Raw genomic sequence first — 6,133 nt, forward strand, 5'->3', positions numbered from 1 at the left:
GCCTAACTAGGAAATGGTTGAACTGGGTTTTAAATCCAGCTTTCATCAGGACTATTTTTTTTTTTTTACCTAAAAGTATTCCTTTATTATATCACATATAATGTGACTTGCATGTGAATTGAGCTACTATTTTTGCATCATATCACCCTGATAAGTGAACAAAAGTAATTCCTTTTATCCTCTTTTATCCTTATGTTTTTCAGCATATCCCTGCTATGACCATCCTCACTGCATAAATAAAGTTCCCTGTTCCTTGAGGAAAAATCCAACCTCAGCCATGAGAGTTAAAGCTTAAGGAGGTACTATGATTTGTTTCCAATACACAGCAAAAAACAATCTATTCTCTAAGAAATCTCTCTCCTCATTTTTGTTAAAACTGGTGGGTAACTGGGAGCAAATATGGGGCAGAAACTTGTGTGTCCTGGCTACTTGATAGTTCTGCAGGACTTGGTCCTTTTTTGGACATATAGCCAAAATACTTCTTGAGAACCCATCATGTAAAAGAAGTACTATGGGCCTAACCTTAAGAGAATCTTTAATTTGGTTTGGTTTTCCAGTAATAGAGACAGAATTCTATTATTTCTCCCTGTATTTTCTTACAGTCAAGGCTGAGTGTTTTCACATGGCTCCTTTACTACTGGTGTAACTTTGGGAAAGTCTCTTCAGTTGAATAACATGAGTATATAAGCAGTCTATCAACTCTATCAGCAGAGATTAAATGAGTCAAAAATTTATCTTTTTTTTTTTTTTTTTTTTTTTTTTTTTGACAGAGAGAGATCCCAAGTAGGCAGAGAGGCAGGCAGAGAGAGAGGGAAGCAGGCTTCCCGTTGAGCAGAGAGCCCAACTCGGCACTCCATCCCAGGACCCTGAGATCATGACCTGAGCCAAAGGCGGAGGCTAAACTCACTGAGCCACCCAGGTGCCCCCAAAGTGTATCTTTTTTTAAAGGAAAAAAAATTAAGGAAATTAAGCTCAGCTGTTCTTTGCTACATTTTAATGATATCTCCTATATTTTGAGAGGTAAAATGCAGCTTAAGAATGGTTAATTGCGGGGCGCCTGGGTGGCTCAGTGGGTTAAGCCGCTGCCTTCGGCTCAGGTCATGATCTCAGGGTCCTGGGATCGAGTCCCGCATCGGGCTCTCTGCTCAGCAGGAAGCCTGCTTCCCCCTCTCTCTCTCTGCCTGCCTCTCCATCTACTTGTAATTTCTCTCTGTCAAATAAATAAATAAAATCTTTAAAAAAAAAAAAAAAAAAAAAAAAAAAAAAAAGAATGGTTAATTGCTATAAAACCGTTTGCTCAAAACCCAGCTTATTGCCTCAAGACACAGGGAGCTAGTGACTTGGAATGGCAAAAGACCTCTGTTTATGCCTCAGAAAGAGCCCTAAAACAAAGATGAAGTTCCCTGCAAAGCTTCCAAGACAAACACTTGAATATTTCGTAGATTCACAAACATTGGAAAAACCGAATCTCATGTGAAAAGGAATCAGAAGATGAAACAAAAGTATAATGAAGTATACAGTAATTATTCTCTTTCAAATCACCCAAACCTCTCAAAAATGCATCTGTATTACATTAGTTATCTGGCAATGGCTACTGAACCTCTAGAGACATTTTAAAAATTCATTTCTCCAGCACATTTGTTTCTAATAGATTGAACTAGAAAAATAGAAACTAGATCTTAACCTAAACACTCCTGGATGCTTCAGCTTGAGTTTTACAGAAAGCTGTCTTACTTATTCATATATATGCTCTGTATATGCCATGTCATGAGATTTATTTTCTGTTAAAACTTCAGTGAAATTCAAAAAAATATGCTAATACTCAGACTGTCGAGAGTAATAAACCTTTTCTTATTATTATTAACATTTATTCTGTATGAAAATGATTACTGTAGCAACGCATGGAAAAAACACATTTAAGAAAGGTCCAGAAGAAGTTATCAAGCAAATATATCAGCCTGCAATAAATTCATCAGATAAATATTCATCTTGGGCATGACAATCTTTTTTGTCAAAGTCACTCAAGTTTATTCTAATATATTTGTGCTAGTATTGCTGTTAATTAAATACATAAAAACATCAAGCCATTTTAACAGGAAAGTCTTCAAACCACAGTACAGATGGAGTCATGCAAAGAACCACAATGACCACAAGGTGGCAAAGCATACAAATCTACATGGTTTAGATGGGCTCTTCCAAAAAAAAAAAAATGTCTTTCAGCATGGGGGATGGGGTAGGGGTAAGGCTTCTCATGATTGTCTGCTGGCTAGAGAATAGCAAAATTATACTAATTTCTCAAAATTTGGTAATTACTCCAAATTCCTGGTTCTTGAGATGAGTGTATGTATCATGTTACTATTCTAATTTGTTATAAATTTTTTTCTTTTTAGAGCAAAATTGAATTTCTTAAATCCTAAATGTATATTTTAAAGGCAAAATTATTGGGTCCCTCTCTTACCACATTTTAAATCTATTTGATATGTATAAAACGAGTCAGTCGGAAAGTGGGCGTTATTGCTACACAAATTCAGAACCATGATGTGATTGTATGATTAGAGCTAGTTATCACAAAATTACAGTTATTTATATTTCAAAAAAATTTGGTTTGGAGAAGCTAGATTATAAGACTTCTTAATATTGTTGCTCCCAAAACTCTGTGCTCTGGTTTCTCTTTTCCCTGTCATGTACTTTGAGTGATCAACCAGTTTCCAGTGACCTATAAAATAATGACTCTCATATCTACATCTGAAGTCCTGGCTTCCTGAGTTCTTGACCAGAAAATCTAAAATAGCCATCTGGATATGCCATACACAGTTTATATTTAATATATTTAAATCTGATCTCATTATCTTTCTTCCAAACTGCCTACTCTTTTCATCTGATTTCTCTTTGGGTGATCCAGTAGACTGTGACATCCAACTCAGAAACCTAGGAGTGCTTAATATCTTTTTTTTTTTTAATTTCCCTGTACGTCATGGTCTGGATCCTGCCTGCTTCTGTCGCTCTTCCATGGCTGAAACCACCATGTTATCTCACGCTGTGTGTCTTTGCTTATGCTATTTTTTGTTATCTAGCTAGTACTCCTGGGGTTGTAAATTGATGTAAGCCTTCTGGAAGCCTTTTGCCTAATGTATTAAGTACCTTAGAAAATTCACATTCTTGTATTTGTCAATTCCACTTTTAAAAAGGCAATTATCAAAAAGTTGGTCTGACATTTGTATAAATATTATTTATAATAGCAAAAAAGATCCCAGAAAACGTAGAAAAGGAATAGTAAAATAAATTACAGTAAAAATATAAGAATGTTGTATAGCTCTGTCGACAGCATTTTCAAATAATGGTAATTATTTAGGAAAATGTTTATTGTATAACATTAAGGAAAAACCCAAGTTTGGGGGAGTTGAGAGGACTCTGGAGCAAAACTACCTGGTTTGTATCTTGGCTCAAATTATTTATTCTCTCTGCTCCTCAGTTTTCTCATCTATAAAATGGGAATGATAACAATAGAACTATTTTGAGTATTCTATGAATTAGTGCATGTGAAGCACTCACAGTGGTGTGCCTATGCCATTGTTCAGGACTGGAGTTCTGGTGCCATGAAACCACTGACATCCTCTGTTGATGGTTGTTTTGATTCATACCACTTGATTAATTCTCTATGCTAATGTGGAAAATGATGAGGCAAATTATTAAACCAAGCTGAAATCATTCACCTTTGGTCTAAATAGGGTACTCCCTAGAGAAATTGTTTATAATTCAATAGAGCAAATTTTTTTATATTTCAGTAACTGAACTGTTAAAGAACAATAATCTCCTTAGAGAAAGGTCTTGAAAAGATTAGCCTCAAACTGAATGTTCTAGACAAAAGCAAGGTTTCATATTCCAGCTTTTGTTCTTGAAATAGAAACTATGATACACTTTTCCCAAATGAATATTAATGAATATAATTAAAAGCACATTATGATAGTCTACTGATTTACTTTTAGGGTAGCTGAAAATTCCTTAGATCACAACCTAACTTAGATAAGTAGATATGAAGGGCCTCATCTTTCCTATGTTAATTATCTTCTGATATCAAAAAAAAAGATAATTTTAGTTTGCTTAGCCAATTGGTGAGAAATTACTGACATTATAATATATCTGTGATATTGTAGGTCAAGATTATGACTTTAATATCTTCTTTTTTTTAATATTTTATTTATTTATTTGAGAGAGAGAGAGAAATGAGAGAGAACATGAGAAGAGAGAGGTCAGCAGGAGAAGCAGAGTCCATGCCTAGCAGGGAACTTGATGTGAGGCTCGATCCTGGGACTCCAGGATCATGACCTGAGCCGAAGACAGTCACTTAACCAACTGAGCCACCCCAGGCACCCAATATATCTTCTTATTTCTTATTAAGCCAATCAAACTGGGACTTCTTCCAGAATATAGAATAATACTAATCTATAGGAGTATGTTTTGAGATAAACAAGTGTCTAAGTGAATTCAGGTAAGTTTAAATTCTTCAGCTATGGAAATCCTCATTCAACTTAAAAAAAAATTGTGAGTGTTGTATTTTATAAGCTCAAATTTAACTGATTTCTGAATATTCTAAAGACCTCAGCTAAAATTGATTCTACCTGTGATCAAAGTATCTGTAACCATGTCAGCAATCATACATAATAATATAAAGAATAGTCTCAAGGGGAAAAAAGAAGTTTCCTTCAAATTTTCATAACACCACTTTCATTTCACTGATATCATAATTCATTTACTAGATTCAGCTTTGCTAAAATTATTGTATATACTAAAATATAGCCAGATTTTCAAGTATTTTTTACCATTTCATGTTTACCCTAATTCTACCCAATCGGTGAGATTTTTCTAGAAAAGTTTTTTTTTTCCCCCCAACTAAGTTTGTTATCCATTTTCTGAGCTGTGGTGGGTTGACCTGTGGTCTCAAAAAAGATACGTCTGTTTGTAAATTAGGCGGCAATAAACATAAGGATGCATTTTTTTTATAATTAGTGTTTCCATTTTCTTTGGGTAAATATCCAGTAGTGGAATTACTGGATCTTATGGTAATTCTATTTTTCATTTTTTTGAAGAAACTCCATACTGTTTTCCACAGCTGTACCAATTTGCATTCCTATCAATCATTTATAGTAGCAAAGATATTGAAGACTTAAGTGTCCATCCACAGATGAATGGGTAAGGAAGATGTATCTATCTACAAAGGAATATTACTCGGGGACAAAAAGAATGAGTTCCTGCCATTTGCAAAAACATGGATGACCTAGAGAATATAACGCTAAGTGAAATAAATCAGTCATAGAAAAACAAATACCATATTATTTCACTCGTGTGGAATTTAAGAAACAAAACAAATGAATGAACAAAGAAACAGAAATGAGACAAACAAACAAAAAAACAGACTCTTAAATATAGAGAACCAATTGGTGGTTGCCAGAGGGGAGGTGGGTGAGAGGAAGGGCAAAATATACAAAGGGGTTAAGAGTATACTTTTGTGATGAGCACTGAGTACTGTATAGAATTACTTAACCATTAAGTTCTATACCTGAAACCTACATAACACTATGCTAATTATACTTCAATTTTTAAAAAATTGTTAAAAAAAAAAAAGGTATACCTATATCCTAACTTCCCAAATCAGAGAATGTGACCTTATTTGGAAAAATAGTTTTTGCAGATGTAATTAAGTTAAAGGTCTCAAGGTGAGATCATCATGGCTTAGGGCAGGCACTAAATTCAATGACAGCATATCCTTATAAGAAACATACAGAGGTGAGCCTGGTGGTGGGTATTATGGAAGGCACGTATTGCATGGAGTACTGCATATGGTGCATAAACAATGAAGAGGAATAAAATAAAATAAAATGGGAAAAAAAAGAAAAAGAAAAAAAGAAACATACAGAGAAGCCACACAAAGTAGGAGGTCATGTGAAGTGTGAGGTAGAGATTGGAATTATGCAGCCAGAAGCCGAGGAATTCCTGGAGCCAGCAAAAGGTGGAAAAAGAAAGGAAATACTCTCTATAGAACCTTCAGAGGGAGCATAGCCCTGCCACCATCTTGATTTTGGACTTCTGGTCTCTAATACTACGAGAGAATACATTTCTGTTGTTTTAAGCCACC

The sequence above is a fragment of the Mustela lutreola genome, chromosome 7 (assembly GCF_030435805.1).
Source record: "Mustela lutreola isolate mMusLut2 chromosome 7, mMusLut2.pri, whole genome shotgun sequence".
In the NCBI taxonomy this organism is placed as follows: domain Eukaryota; kingdom Metazoa; phylum Chordata; class Mammalia; order Carnivora; family Mustelidae; genus Mustela; species Mustela lutreola.